Genomic DNA, 16,312 nt, shown 5'->3' with positions numbered 1-16,312 from the left:
TCCAAAAAAAAAAAAAAAAAAAAAAAAGGCATTCAATCCTAATGGATTTGATAAAGGTCAGAAATGGGAAAATTTTTTATCTGTACAAATGTAATTGGTACACGTGCAATTTTGTTACACAGATCTGTTGCATAGTGGCGAAGCCTGGGCTTCTGGTGCTTCCGGTGCTTCCATTACCCAAATAATGTACATCGTGCCCCAGAAATTTATTTATTTATTCATTTTGAGATAGAGTCTCACTCTGTCACCCAGGCTGGAGTACAGTGGTGCAATCTTGGCTCACTGCAATCTCCACCTCCCGGATTCAAGCAATTCTCTGCCTCAGCCTCCTCCTGAGTAGCTGGGATTACAGGCACCCGCCACCACACCTGGCTAATTTTTGTATTTTTAGTAGAGACAGGGTTTCACCATCTTGGCCAGGCTGGTCTTGAACGCCTGACCTCGTGATCCACCCTCCTCGTCCTCCCAAAGTGCTGGGATTACAGGCATGAACCACTGCACCCGGCAGAAATTTATAATTTAAGACTAAGAGAGCTTCGTGGGAGTATTGAAATATACCCCCTTGTTTTTGTTTATCATGGTAAAATACACATAACACAGAATCTACCATTGTAACCATTTTAATGTGTCCTACTCAGGGATATTCAGAACATTCACGATGTGATGCCACCATTGCACCATTGCCACCATCTTGTTCCAAAATGTTTTTATCACCCCAGGCGGATACCCTTTCCCCATCAGCAGCCATTCTCCACCTCCCTTCCCCAGCCCCGGGCACCCACTAATCCACTTCACATCTCTGTAGACTTGCCTGTTCTGGAAACTCCATGTAAATGGAACTTTATAGTATGCGAGCTTTGGGGACTAGCTACTTTTACTTGGCATAACATGTTCAAGGTTCATCCCTGTTGTTACCTGAACCTAGTGCTTTATTCCTTTTTATGGCTGAACAATATTTCATCATTCCTTCAATTCTATATGATCAGACCCATTCCACACACCTATTTTGAATCCATGCTGATTGATTGATTGATTGATTGAGACAGGGTCTCACTCTTGTTGTCCAGGCCAGAGTGCAGTGGCCCTGTCTCGGCTCACTGTAGCCTCCACTTCCCTGGTTCAAGTGACTCTCCTGCCTCAGCCTCCCAAGTAGCTGGGATCACAGGAGTGCACTACCACGCGCGGCTAATATTTGTATTTTTGGTAGAGACAGGGTTTCACCATATTGGCCAGACTGGTCTCCAGCTCCTGACCTTAAGCGATCTTCTCGCCTTGGCATCCCAAAGTGCTGGAATTATAGGCATGAGCCACTGTGCCTGGCTTAATTGTACATTTAAAAATAACTACAAGAGTATAACTAGATTGTTTGTAACACAAAGGATAAACGCTTGAGGGGATGGATTCCCCTTTCTTCATGATATGACTATTACAGGTCGCATGACTGTATCAAAACATTGCATGTACCCTGTAAATATAATCAACCACTATGAACTCACAAAAATTAAAAACAAAACCTTAAAGAAAAATGCAAGAAGTGCAACCTGCAGGAATTTCTGGACAATGAGCTTCCTCCAGTTTCTTATGCTGCTAGGGCCATGATCAGAATCGAGGCTTCATGTTAAAGAGTTTCAGAGCGCATAGATGTTATCTGGGCTCAACAAATAAAACTTGCAGAAAATGATTGGAAGGCCAAAGCAGATGGATTGCTTGAGTTCAGGCATTTGAGACCAGCCTGGGCAACATGGTGAAACCCTGTCTCTAGAAAAAATATGAAAAATTGCTACTGCACTCCAGCCCGCGTGAAAAAGGGAGATCCTGTCTCAAAAAAGAAAGAAAAGAAAGAAAGAAGAAAGGGAGAAAGAGAAAGCCAGAAAGGAAGGAAGGAAGGAAAAGAAGAAAGGAGAAAAAGAGAAAGAAAAGCGGAAGGAAGAAGCAAGAAAAAGGAAGGAAGGAATGAAGGAAGGAAGGGGAAAGGGGAAGGAAAAAGGGCAAGGGAGGGGAGAGAGGAGGAAAGGGGAGAGGGAAATAGGGGAGGGGCTTCTCTGTCAAACTGTTTGTGCCTGAATCAGGCACAGGATATAAAGGAAGTATTACCAATTTATCTGGAGATACTGGAGCAATGGTCTTTGTTTCTCTCTCTTCTCATTTCCCTCCCCCTCCCCCACCCCACCCCTGCCAGGTGCACTTTTCAAGAAAGATGAAGACAAAATTCATGTAAAATATTCTCATTTCCAAAAGCGTTTCTCGGATTTGTTTTGCAAATGTGCAAGACCCTTTCCCACTGACCGAGAGAGGTCATTACCTGAATCTAGGTAGAAAATTGTTATGTACAATTTTATAATTAAAGTAAAACTATTTTTGCAACATCAATAAACACTGTAAAGATATTCAGTGGAACACTGCAATGCTTCCAGAAAAGACCAAGCTACATCTACAGGTCCTGAGATGAGAACTTCCAAAATACATACATATTATACCTAAAAAAAATTAAATGAAGAATCACGTACCTGAAAAACTATCATTTGCATTTTAAAGGAGGAGGAGGTGCAGCTATGTACACTAACTATACACATTCATGGATATTTCTAGAATCTTGAAGAATGTCTCCAAAAACACATTCAAAACTGGCAATCTTTTTTTGTCTATTTGAAGAGTTTGAACCATGTATATTAATTCTCTTTTTAAAAGGCAGAATGAGACAGATACTTTTTTTTTTTTTTCAGAATAGCATTACCATAGCTACAAAGTGACATAAAATACAGAGAGAGCTGGGCATGGTGAAGCCCCGCCTGTAGTCCCAGCTACTCCGGAGGCTGAGGGGGAAGGATCACTTGAGCCCAGGAGTTCAAGGATATAGTGAAATATGTTCCTGTTTGTGAATACCACCGCATTCAGCCTGAGTGACATAGGGAGACCCCACCTCTTAAAAAACAAAAACAAAACAACAACAACAACAAAAACCCTTAGAAACAGAAAAAAACAACAACAACAACAAAACATTTAACAGGAATGGCTCTGACCCAAATTTTTAGAAAAACTAATGCTTTATAATTTGAATAAATAAATATGCCTTATTATTTCTGGGAAAAAGAACAGAATATTGGAGGCCACACATGGTGCCTCATGCTTGTAATCCCAGCACTTTGGGAGAGACGCAGTGAGAGGATCACATGAGGCCAGGAGTTCAAGACCAGCTTGGGCAACATAGCAAGACCCTGTCTACCTCTTTCCTTCATTTCCAGTTCTTTTTTATTTTTTTAAAGACAGGATCTCACTCTGTCACCCAGGCTGGAGTGCAATGGCGCAATCTCAGCTCACTGCAACCTCCACTTCCCAGATTCAAAGGATTCTCCTGCCTTACCCTCTCAAGTACCTAGGACTTCGAACATGCACCACCATGCCTGGCTAATTTTTGTATTTTCAGTAGAGACAGGGTATTGCCATGTTGGCCATGCTGGTCTTGAACTCCTGACCTCAGGCGATCCTACCACCTCAGCTTCCCAAATGCTGGGATTACAGGCGTGAGCCACTGCGCCCAGCCCCATCTGACTTCTTAAATCACCTTGCCTCATTACTCGTCAGAGGAAGACATTTCTACTCCCTTCCCTCTCTGAGCTGCTCTGGTTGCACTACAACAACCTGAGGCCAGGCGCAGTGGCTCACGCCTGTAAATCCCAGCACCTTGGGACACCGAAACAGGCAGATCACCTGAGGTCAGGAGTTCAAGACCAGCCTGACCAATATGGAGAAACCCCGTCTCTACTAAAACTACGAAATTAACCGGACATGGTGGTGCATGACTGTAATCCCACCTACTCGGGAGACTGAGGCAGGAGAATCCCTTGCACCCGGGAGGCAGAGTTTGCAGTGAGCTGAGATCTCACCATTGCACTCCAGCCTGGGCAACAAGAGCAAAACTCCATCTCAAAACTAACTAACTAAATAAAAATATGAAAGTCCATGCTTCCATTATGTGCAATAGCTCAAAACTAGAAGCAATACAGATGCTTATCAACAGGTGAATGGAGAAACCCACAGTGATATAACCATGCCATGAATCACTGCTTTGAGATAAAAAGGAAGGAAATATTGATACATGCAACAAAAGGGATGTACCTCAGAATAATTCTACTAAGTTGGAAGAAGCCAGGCCATATAAAAAAATGCATGGTACATGATTCCAGAAAATATTAGAAATTCTGCTGAGTTAGAAGAAGCCAGGCCAAAAAAAAAAAAAAAAAAAAAATGCATGGCACATGATTCCATTTTCATGCCTGAAATCTCAGCATTTTGGGAGGCTGAGGCAGGTAAATCACAAAGTCAAGAGATAGAAACCAGTCTGGCCAACATGGTAAAACTCCATCTCTACTAAAAATAAAAAATTAGCCGGGCATGGTGGCGTACACCTGTGGTCCCAGCTACTCAGGAGGTTGAAGCAGGAGAATTGCTTGAACCCAGGAGGTAGAAGTTGCAGTGAGCTGAGATTGCACCACGGCACTTCAGCCTGGGCAACAAAGCAAGATTCCATCTTAAAAAGAAAAAAGAATAAAAGAAAATCAGACTCATGTGTAATGATGGACAGCAAATCACAAGCTGTCAGGAGAGGAGAAAGAGGGAGGGGTTTCAAAGAAGCATGTAGAAACTTTCAGCTGGGCACGATGGCTCACACCTGTAATCCCAGCACTTTGGGAGGCTGAGGTGGGTGGATCACCTGAGGCCAGGAGTTTGAGACCAGTCTGGCCAAATTGGTGAAACACCATCTCTACTAAAAATAAAAAATATATAAAATAAAATAAAATAAAAACTAGCCAGGTGTGGTGAAGCCCTGCCTGTAGTCCCAGCTACTCCAGAGGCTAAGATGGAAGGATCGCTTGAGCCCAGGAGTTCAGGGATATAGTGAAATATGTTCCTGCTTGTGAATATCACTGCATTCCAGCCTGGGTAACATAGGGAGACCCCACCTCTTAAAATGACAACAACAGCAACTTAGAAACATAAAGAAAAAAAATTAACAGCAATGGCTCTGGCCCAATTTTTTAAAAAAACGAATGTTTTATAACTTGAATAAGTAAATAAATATGCCTTATTATTTATGGGGGAAAAGAACAGAATATTGGAGGCCAGGCACAGTGGCTCATGCCTGTAATCCCAGCTCACTGCAACCTCTGCCTCCCGGGTGCAGAGACGCACTGAGGCCAGGAGTTCAAGACCAGCCCGGCAACATAGCAAGACCCTCTATAGCTCTTTCCCATTTTCCATTCTTTTTTATTTTTTCAAAGACAGTCTCAGCTCACTGCAACCTCCACTTCCCAGGTTCAAATAATTCTCCTGCCTCACCCTCCCAAGTACCTAGAACTACAGGCATGCACCACCATGCCTGGCTAATTTTTGTATTTTTAGTAGAGACGGGTATGGCCATGTTGGCCAGTCTGGTCTCAAACTCCTGACCTCAGGATATCGTCTCCCCTCAGCCTCCAAAGTGCTGGGATTACAGGTGTGAGCCACTGCGCCCGGCCCCATCTGACTTCTTAAATCACCTTGCCTCATTACCCTTCAGAGGAAGACATTTCTACTCCTTTTCCTCTCTGAGCTTCTCTGGTTACATTATAACAATCTGAGGCTGGGCACGGTGGCTCACGCCTGTAATCCAAGCACTTTGGGACACTGAGACAGGCAGATGACCTGAGGTCAGGATTTTGAGACCAGCCCAACCAATATGGTGGAACCCCATCTCCACTAAACTACAAAATTAACCGGACACGGTGGTGCATGACTGTAATCCCACCTACTCGGGAAACTGAGGCAGGAGAATCCCTTGCACCCGGGAGGCAGAGGTTGCAGTGAGCTGGGATCTTACCATTGCACTCCAGCCTGGGCAACAAGAGCAAAACTCCATCTCAAAACTAACTAAATAAATAAAAATCTGACAGTTCATGCTTTCATTATGTGCAATAGCTCAAAACTAGAAGCAATCCAGATGCTCATCAACAGGTGAATGGAGAAACTCACAGTGATATAACCATGCCATGAATCACTGCTTTGAGATAAAAAGGAAGGAAATATTGATACATGCAACAAAAGGGATGTACCTCAGAATAATTCTGCTAAGTTGGAAGAAGCCAGGCCATATAAAAAATGCATGGTACATGATTCCAGAAAATATTAGAAATTCTGCTGAGTTAGAAGAAGCCAGGCCAAAAAAAAAAAAAAAAAAATGCATGGCACATGATTCCAAAAGGTCTTAGAAATTTAACGGAGTTAGAAGAAGCCAGGCCAAACAAAACAAAACAAAACAAAATGCATGATACAGGATTCCATTTTCACACCTGTAATCTCAGCATTTTGGGAGGTGGAGGCAGGTGAATCACAAAGTCAAGAGATAGAGACCGTCCTGGCCAACATGCTAAAACCCCATCTCTACAAAAAATTAAAAACTTATCCAGGCGTGGTGGCATACACTTGTAGTCCCAGCTACTCAGGAGGTAGAGGCAGGAGAATCGCTTGAACCCAGGAAGTGGAGGTTGCAAGGAGCCGAGATCACGCCACTGCACTTCAGCCTGGACAACAAAGCAAGACTCCAACTTAAAAAGAAAAAGAAAAAAGAAAAAAAGAATAGACTCATCTGTAATGACAGACAGCAAATCACAAGCTGCCAGGAGAGGGGAAAGAGGAAGGGGTTCCAAAGAAGCATGTAGAAACTTTCAGACAGGCATGATGGCTCACACCTATAATCCCAGCACTTTGGAGGGCTGAGGTGGGTGGATCACCTGAGGTCAGAAGTTCAAGACCAGCCTGGCCAAAATGGTGAAACTGTCTCTACTAAAAATACAAAAAAAAAAAACTAACCAGGCATGGTGAAGCCCTGACTGTCGTTCCAGCTACTTGGGACGCTGAGGCAGGAGAATCACTTGAACCCAGGAGTCAGAGGTTGTAATGAGTCAAGGTCATACCATTGCACTCCAGCCTGGGTGACAGAGCAAGACTCTGTTTCAAAAAAAGAAAGAGAGAGAGAGAGAGAGAGAGAGAGAGGAAGGCAGGCAGGCAGGAAAAGAAAGAGAAAGAAAGAAAGAGAGAAAGAAAGAGAGAGAAAGAAAGAAAGAGAAAGAGAGAGAGAGAAAGAAAAGAAAGAAAGAAAAAGAAAGAAAGGAAGAAAAAGAAAGAAGGAAAGAAAGAAAAAGAAAGAAAGAAAAGAAAGAAAGAGAAAGAGAAAGGAAGGAAGGAAAGGAAAGAAAAAGAAAAGAAACTTTCAGAGGTGGTGGATGTGTTGCTGATGTGGTGGTGTTTTCACAGGTGTAGACATACAGCAAAGTGTATCATATTGTGCACTTTAAATATGAATGGTTTATTACATGTCAATTATACTTTAATAAAGCTGTTTTTTTAAGCAATAAAAATTGTGTTTTACAGGTTTCGACTGAAGATTTTATTTTTGTGAGTTTGAGACAGGGTCTCACTCCGTTGCCCAGCCTCGAGTGCAGTAGTGCAATCATAGCTCACTGCAGCCTTGATCTCCTAGGTTCAAGTGATCCTCCCACCTCAGCCTCCCAACAGCTGGGATTACAGGTACTTATCACCACACCCGGCTAATTATTTTATTTCTTTGTAGAGACAGGGTTTTGTCATGTTGCCTAGGCTGGTCTCAAACTCCTGGGCTCAATGAGTCCACCAAAATGCTGGGGTTACAGACGTGAGCCACCATCCCTGGCCTCCTAGACAGATAATCTTCTGACAGTGTTTGCTGTTCTCCACACTCTGAAGTTTAAGGACACAATCATTGAGGCCAGTCTCTACGGCAGAACACATTGGTGCTACCTGCTATTCCGTGGTGGAGTTGGTGGGTGGGAATTTCTTAATGAGGAGCTCTCATTCAAGGGGTTATAATTCCATAAAACCTGCCCCCATTATATCTGATGTAAAACCTGCAGAGTCGGGGAGAGATCCAAGACAGCTGAACACTAGCAGCTTGGGATTGTAGCTCCCAGTGAAAGCGCAGAGAACGAGAGGACCCCACACCTTCACATGAATTCTTGTTGTTCACGCACCAGGAGATTCCCAGTGGAGGAGCCCCACGGGTCGCCAGCGCGACTCTTGTGACCGGCGAGGCAGTTTTGCCGGCACCTCGGAGTGTCGGTTCTTGGTGCAGAGTCAGAAAAGCACCATCAATCTTAACACCGCTGATTTAGTCCGCGCAGTGGGTTGCTCAGATTTCGGCGCTGAGAATCAATAAGTTGGACATCCACTCAGAAACCCAACTACAAAGACGGTAAATACAAAGACCACAGATGGATAAATCTACAACGAAGGGAAGAAAACAGCCAAAAAAGGCTGAGAATACCCAAGATCAGAACGCCTCTCCCTCAGCAGGGGATCACAGTTCCTCATCAGCAATGAAACAAAGCTTGATGGAGAACAAGTGTGTTCCAATTACAGAAGCAGGCTTCAAAATGTGGATAATGAGAAACTTCTGTGAATTAAAAGAACTTGTTCTAACACAATCCAAAGAAACTAAGGACTTTGAAAAAAGGTTTGACGAAATGTTAACAAGAATACACAATTTAGAGAGGAATATAAGTGAATTGATGGAGCTGAAAAACACAATAAGAGAACTTCGTGAAGTATGCACAAGTTTTAACAGCCGAATTGATCAAGCAGAAGAAAGGATATCAGAGGTCGAAGACCAACTCAATGAAATAAAACAAGAAGACAAGATTAGAGAAAAAAGGATAAAAAGGAACGAGCAAAGTCTCCAAGAAATATGGGACTATGTGAAAAGACCTAATCTATGCTTGATAGGTGTACCTGAATGTGACGAAGAGAATGAATCCAAGCTGGAAAATATGCTTCGGGATATTATTCAGGAAAATTTTCCCAACCTAGTAAGGCAGGATAATATTCAACTCCAGGTAATACAGAGAACACCACAGAGATATTCCTCAAGAAGAGCAACTCCAAGGCATATAATCGTCAGATTCACCAGGGTTGAAATGAAGGAGAAAATCCTAAGGGCAGCCAGAGAGAAAGGTCAGGTTACCCACAAAGGGAAGCCTATCAGACTTAAAGCAGATCTCTCAGCAGAAACCCTACAAGCCAGAAGAGAGTGGGGACCAATATTCAACATCCTTAAAGAAAAGAACTTTCAACCAAGAATTTCACATCCAGCCAAACTAAGCTTCACAAGTGAAGGAAAAATAAAGTTTTTTGTGAACAAGCAAGCACTCAGAGAATTCATCACCACCAGGCCTGCTTTACAAGACCTACTGAAAGAACCACTACACATAGAAAGGAACAAACAGTATCAGCCTTTCTAAAAAATACCAAAAAGTAAAGAGCATCAATATAATGAAGAATTTACATCAACTAATGGACAAAACAGCTAGCTAATATTAAATGGCAGTATTAAACTCACATATATCATTATTAATTCTAAATTTAAATTGACTAAATCCCCCAATCCAAAGACAGGAAATTTGGATAAAAAACTAAAACCCATCAGTATGCTGCATCCAGACCCATCTCATATTCAAGGATACACAAAGACTCAAAACAAGGGATGGAGAAAGATTTACCAACCAAACAGAGAGCAAAAATAAATAAATAACAAGCAGAAGTTACAATTTTTGCCTCTGATAAAATAGTCATTAAAGCAACAAAGAGCAAAAGAAGCAAAGAAGGACATTATATAATGATAAAAGGACCAATGCAACAAGAAGAGCTAAAGATCCTAAATATATACGCACCCAATACAGGAATACCCAGACATACAAGACTTATAAAGAGACTTAGACTCCCACACAATAATAGTGGGAGACTTCAATATTCACATTAGACAGATCAATGAGATAGAAAATTAACAACGATATCCAGGACTTGAACTCAGATCTGGAACAAGTAAATGTAATTAACATTTATAGAACTCTCCACTTTAAATACACAAAATATACACTCTTATCAGTACCACATCATATCAACTTAGAAGTTTAAACGAAATGTTGGTTGGCTCCTTGTTTGTTATTCTCTTCCCTCATTTTCTTTCATGACTCCATTATTAAGGACAATTACAGGCATACCCATATTTAGACTGCATTCTAGCCCGGGCAATAAAGCAATACCCCCATCCTCTCTCCCTCTTCCTCTTTCTCTTTCTTCCTCTTCTTTATTCTTTTTCTTCTTCTTCTTCTTCTTCTTTTTTTTTTTTGACACGGAGTTTTCGCTCTTGTTACCCAGGCTGGAGTGCAATGGCGTGATCTCGGCTCACTGCAACCTCCGCCTCCTGGGTTCAGGCAATTCTCCTGCCCCAGCCTCCTGAGTAGCTAGGATTACAGGCACGTGCCACCATGCCCGGCTAATTTTTTGTATTTTTAGTAGAGACGGGGTTTCACCATGTTGACCAGGATGGTCTCGATCTCTTGACCTCGTGATCCACCCGCCTCGGCCTCCCAAAGTGCTGGGATTACAGGCTTGAGCCACCGCGCCCGGCCTTTATTTTTTTCTTTAAAAAAACAAACAAACAAACAAACAAAAAAACCCTGCAGAGTTAAACCATCCATCTCTCATTACAAAGTAGCTCTACAGGAATCAAAGAGGCAATAAACATCCCGAGCAAAGGAGATCGTGACAAGGTAAGAGATGGTAACGCTGCACCAGACATTTCACAGGACAGAATTAAGTGTCACGGGATTTGTGGTGAAAAGTTAGCATGAAAAATTCCATCCAGCCAATGAACCTCTCCAAATAGGAATGAGACCAGCTTTTAAAGGGACAACTGCAAGCAATGTGAAGATGTTTCCTGGCTGTTAGGAATGCACCTGGCCAGGTGCAGTGGCTCACACCTGTAATCCCAGCACTTTGGGAGGCCGAGGCGGAGGGATCACAAGATCTGGAGTTCGAACCCAGCCTGGCCAACAAGGTGGAACCCTGTCTCTACTAAAAATACAAAAATTAGCTGGTATGGTGGCAGGTAATCTCAGCTATGCAGGAGGCTGAAGCAGGAGAATCGCTTGAACGTGGGAGGTGGGGTTTGCAGTGAGCTGAGATCATTGCCACTGCATTCCAGCCTGGGCAACACAGTGAGACTCCATCTCAATAATAATAATGATAATGATAATGATAATGTACCTAGCCAGGTAGAGTGACTCACACCTGTAATCTACCACTTTGGAAAGCCAAGGTGGGAATATCTCTAGAGGCCAGAAGTTCAGGACTTACCTGGACAACACAGCAAGACCCCATCTGTTAAAAAATTCAAATCGGCCAGTCGCAATGGTGCATTCCTATAGTCCCAGCATTCTGTGGGGCTGAGATAGGAGGATGGCTTGAGTCCAGGAGTTCCAGGCTGCAGTGAACAATGATCCTACTGCTGCACTCCAGCCTGGGTGACAGAGTGAGACCCTGTCTCAAAATAAATAAATAAATAAATAAATAAAAATAAGGAGTCAGAGAGAGTTTTGACAGAAGAGGAGAAGGTCATGTAAAGATAGTTGCAGAGATTGGAGTGATTTAGCAACAAACAAAAAGATGCCAGCAGCCACCAGAAGTCAGAAGAAGCAGGGAGTGCGTGTGTTTGAGACAGAGTTTCACTCTTGTTGCCCAGGCTGCAGTGCAATCTCAGCTCGCTGCAACTTCTGCCTCCTGGGTTCAAGTGATTCTCCTGCCTCAGTCTCCCAAGTAGCTGGGATTACAGACACACACCACCATGTCTGGATAATTTTTTTTTGCGAGATGGGGTTTCACCATGTTGGCCAGGCTGGTCTCGAACTCCTGACCTTAGATGATCCACCCACCTTGGCCTTCCAAAGTGCTGAGATTACAGGTAGGAACCACCACGCCTGGCCGTGTGTGTGCATTTTTTAATTGTTGTGAAATTCCCATAAAATAAGATCAAGGATCTTAAAGTGATTAACTTAGAGCTTCGTGGTGTTTTGCACATTTACAGTGTTGTGCAACCTGTACAACACCTCCATCAAGTTTCCAGACATTTTAAACACCCCCAAAGGGAAACCCTACTCGTCCAAAGGAGTTGTTCCCCATCCCACCACGCTGCTTGGCAACTGGTAATTTACTTTCTGTCTCTATGAAGTTTGCTGTTCCAGACCTTTTTTTTTTTTTTTTTTTTTTTTTTTTTTTTTTGAGATGGAGTTTCACTCTTGTCGCCCAGGCTGGAGTGCAGTGGTATAATCTTGGCTCACTGCAACCTCCACCTCCCGAGTTCAAGTGATCCTCCTGCCTCAGCCCGAGTAGCTGGGATTACAGGTGCATGCCACCATGACCAGCTAACTTACGGATTTTTAGTAGAGAAGGGGTTTTAGCATGTTGGCCAGGCCAGTCTCGAATTCCTGACCTCCAGTGATCCACCTGCCTTGGCCTCCTAAAGTGCTGTGATTATAGGCGTGAGTCACCGTGCCTGGCCAGAATATCCTTCCTTTTAAAGGCTAAATCCGGCCGGGCGCGGTGGCTCAAGCCTGTAATCCCAGCACTTTGGGAGGCCGAGGCGGGTGGATCACGAGGTCAAGAGATCGAGACCATTCTGGTCAACATAGTGAAACCCCGTCTCTACTAAAAATACAAAAATTAGCTGGGCATGGTGGCGTGTGCCTGTAATCCCAGCTACTCAGGAGGCTGAGGCAGGAGAATTGCCTGAACCCAGGAGGCGGAGGTTGCGGTGAGCCGAGATCGCGCCATTGCACTCCAGCCTGGGTAACAAGAGCGAAACTCCGTCTCAAAAAAAAAAAAAAAAAAAAAAAAAAGGCTAAATCCTATCCCACCCTACAGAGGGACCACGTTGTGTTTATCCATTTGTCTCTTGGTGGGCATGAGGGTGGCTTCTGTCTTTTGGGCGTTATGACTCGTGCTGCTGTCAACATGGGTGTACAAGTATGTCTTTGAGTCCCTGCTTTCAAATCCTTTGTGTGTATACCCAGAAGCAGAATTTCTAAGTCATATGGTAATTCTATGTTTTATTTCTTGTTTTGTTTTGTTTTGTTTTGAGACAGAGTCTCGTTCTGTCACCTAGGCTGAAGTGCAATGTCGTGATCTCGGCTCACTGCAATCTTTGCCACCCAGGTTCAAGCAGTTCTTGTGCCTCGGCCTCCCAAGTAGCTGAGATTACAGGCGCCCACCACCACATCTAGCTTTTTTTTTTTTTTTTTTTTTTTTTTGAGTACAGATGGGGTTTCACCACGTTGCCCAGGCTGGTCTCGAACTCCTGAGCTCAGGCAATTCGCCAACCTCAGCCTCCCAAAGTGCTGGGATATCAGACATAGCCTGGAACTCCAGGCCCGGCCTTATTTTGTGTCTAATTTATTTTAGGAACCAGTGTACCCTTTTCCATAGCAGGGGCACCATTTTATATTCCCACAATCATTGCCCCAAAATTTCTCAGTTCTTCCACATCCTTGCCTTGTTGTGCACACTTCCCACACCCCAATACTTTCTTGGTGTCTGCTTCCAGAGCACCCCATTGGGAGACAGTCAAGCCCTACAGCTGGGTTCCTAACCACTGCGCTTCCCAGATCCTCTCCTGAATGCTCAGTCTTCTGAATGCCTTTGGGTCACAGATGGCTGGGGAAGGAGGCTTTCTGCTAGCAGAAGCCACTGCAGTACAGCGTACTGGGTGATAGCCAGGTCCTGGGACCAACCTTTCCCTAATTCTCGGTCAGCCATCCCCACTCACTTCCCATAACCTGATTCAAGCCCTCCCATTCTTCTCAGCTCCCAAGACCTCCCACCCCTGCCTGACACACACCAGCTGGTGGCCTTTCCTGCTCCCGAGAGGAAGAGAAGTCATGCGGTCCATTACATGTCTTCCGTCTTCACCCGGAACTCCATCCACACCCATCTCATGGCCTTCCTTCCTCCCTGTTCCCAGCTGTGATCAGCCCTTCCCATCTATCCCAGGCCTTTCTGTTTCCAGCTTTCAGGATGGCATCCACCAGCCATTCTGTCTCTCCTAAGCCTCTGCTCCATTCCCCTGGCTGTGGACTCAGCCTTCTCAGATCCTAGCTCTGCCACATCCCGGCTGTGTGAGAGGCAGACGCACCTCTTCTGTAAAATGGCAAATAAGAGGCCGGGCGCAGTGGCTCACGCCTGTATTCCCGGCACTTTAGGAGGCCGAGGCAGGTGGATCATGAGGTCAAGAGATCGAGACCATCCTGGTCAACATGGTGAAACCCCATCTCTACTAAAAATACAAAAAATTAGCTGGGCATGGTGGTGCGTGCCTGTAATCCCAGCTACTCAGGAGGCTGAGGCAGGAGAATTGCCCGAACCCAGGAGGTGGAGGTTGCGGTGAGCCGAGATCGCGCCATTGCACTCCAGCCTGGGTAACAAGAGCGAAACTCCGTCCCAAAAAAAAAAAAAAAAAAAAAAAAGGCAAATAAGAAAAGAAACATGGGACCAGGCACAGTGGTTCACAATTTGGGAGGCCAAGGCAGGAGGATCACTTGAGCCCAGGAGTTTGAGACCAGCCTGGGCAGCATAGTGAGACCCCATTGCTATTTAAAAAAAAAAGAATAAAAATAAACAAAATTAGGGCTGGGCTGGGCACAGTGGCTCAGAACCAGGCATGGTGGCTCACGCCTATAATCCCACCACCTTGGGAGGCCAAGGCGGATGGATCACCTGAGGTCGGGAGTTCGAGACCAGCCTGACCAAGATGGAGAAACCCTGTCTCTACTAAATATACAAAATTAGCCAAGCGTGGTGGCACATGCCTGTAGTCCCAACTACTCAGGAGGCTGAGGCAGGAGAATCATTTGTACCTGGGAGGCAGAGGTTGCAGTGAGTGGAGGTTGCACCACTGCACTCCAGCCAGGGTAACAAGAGCAAAACTCTGTCTCAAAAACAAAACAAAACAAAATTAGCTGAGCATGGTGGTGTGTGCCTATAGTCCCAGCTACACAAAATATTTTAAGTTTGAAGTAATCCCATTTGTCTATTTTTGGCTTTTATTGCCCATGCTTCTGTATGATATTTTATTTATTTACTTATTTATTGGAAACAAGGTCTTATTCTGTCACCTAGGCTGGAGTGCAGTGGCACAGTCTCGGCTCACTGTAACCTCTGCCTCCCAGGTGCAAGTGATTCTCCTGCCTCAGCCTCCCAAGTAGCTGGGACTACAGGCACACACCACCACACCCAGCTAAGTTTTTTTGTATTTTTAGCAGAGAAAAGGTTTCACCATGTTGGCCAGACGGGCCTCGAATCCTGGCCTTAAGTAATCCACCCACCTTGCCCTCCCAAAGTGCTTAGATTACAGGCATGAGCCACCATGCCTGGCCACCTTTGTGTCATATTTAATAAACCATTGTCGAAATGAACAGAACAGACTTTTTTCAGTTTCCTAACTTTTGTACGAGCTGTTTCTTCTGCTTAAAAGGTCTCTCCTTTGGTCCAACTAACTCTTATTTGTCTATTAATGCAAACTTCTTGTGGGAAGATGTTCCTGACCATTCCTGGGCCCAGAGCTTGAGTGTACACCCAAAGGAATACAAACCATTCTATCATAAAGACACATGACAGTGTATGTTCATTATAGCACCCTATTCACAATAGCACATGGAATCCACCTAAATGCCCATGATAGACTGGAAACAGAAAATATGGTATATGGCCGGGCGTGGTGGCTCATGCCTGTAATCCTAGCCCTTTGGGAGGCCGAGGCGGGTGAATCCCCTGAGGTCAGGAGTTCGAGATCATCCTGGCCAACATGGTGAAAGCCCATTTCTACTAAAAATACAAAAATTAACTGGGCATGGTGGCAGGTGCCTATAATCCCAGCTACTTAGGAGGCTGAGGCAGGAGAATTGCTTGGACCCAGAGGTTGCAGTGAGCTGAGATCGTTCCATTGCACTCCAACCTGGGCAGCAGAGTGAGACTCCATCTCAAAAGGAAAGAAAATGTGGTACATATACACCATGGAATACTATGCAGCCATAAAAAAGAATGAGACCAGGTCCTCTGCAGGAGCATGGTTGGACCTGGAGGCCATTATCCTTGGCAAAACTAATGCAGGAACAAAAAACCAAATATTCCGTGTTCTCACTTATATGTGAGAGCTAAATGATGAGAACACACAGACACATGGGGGGAACAACACACACTGGGGCCTATCAGAGGGTGAGGTGTAGGGGGAGGAGGGAGAGGATCAGAAAAAATAACTAACCCATACCAGGCTTAATACTTGGGTGATTAAATAATCTGTACAGGCTGGACACAGCGGCTCACACCTGTAATCCCAGGGCTTTGGGAGGCTAAGGCTGTTGGATCATCTGAGGTCAGGAGTTCGAGACCAGCCTGGCCAGCATGGTGAGACCCT

This window comes from Saimiri boliviensis, chromosome 14, assembly GCF_048565385.1.
Source record: "Saimiri boliviensis isolate mSaiBol1 chromosome 14, mSaiBol1.pri, whole genome shotgun sequence".
NCBI classification, from domain to species: Eukaryota; Metazoa; Chordata; class Mammalia; order Primates; family Cebidae; genus Saimiri; species Saimiri boliviensis.
Note: the sequence above shows the minus strand (reverse complement) of the source record.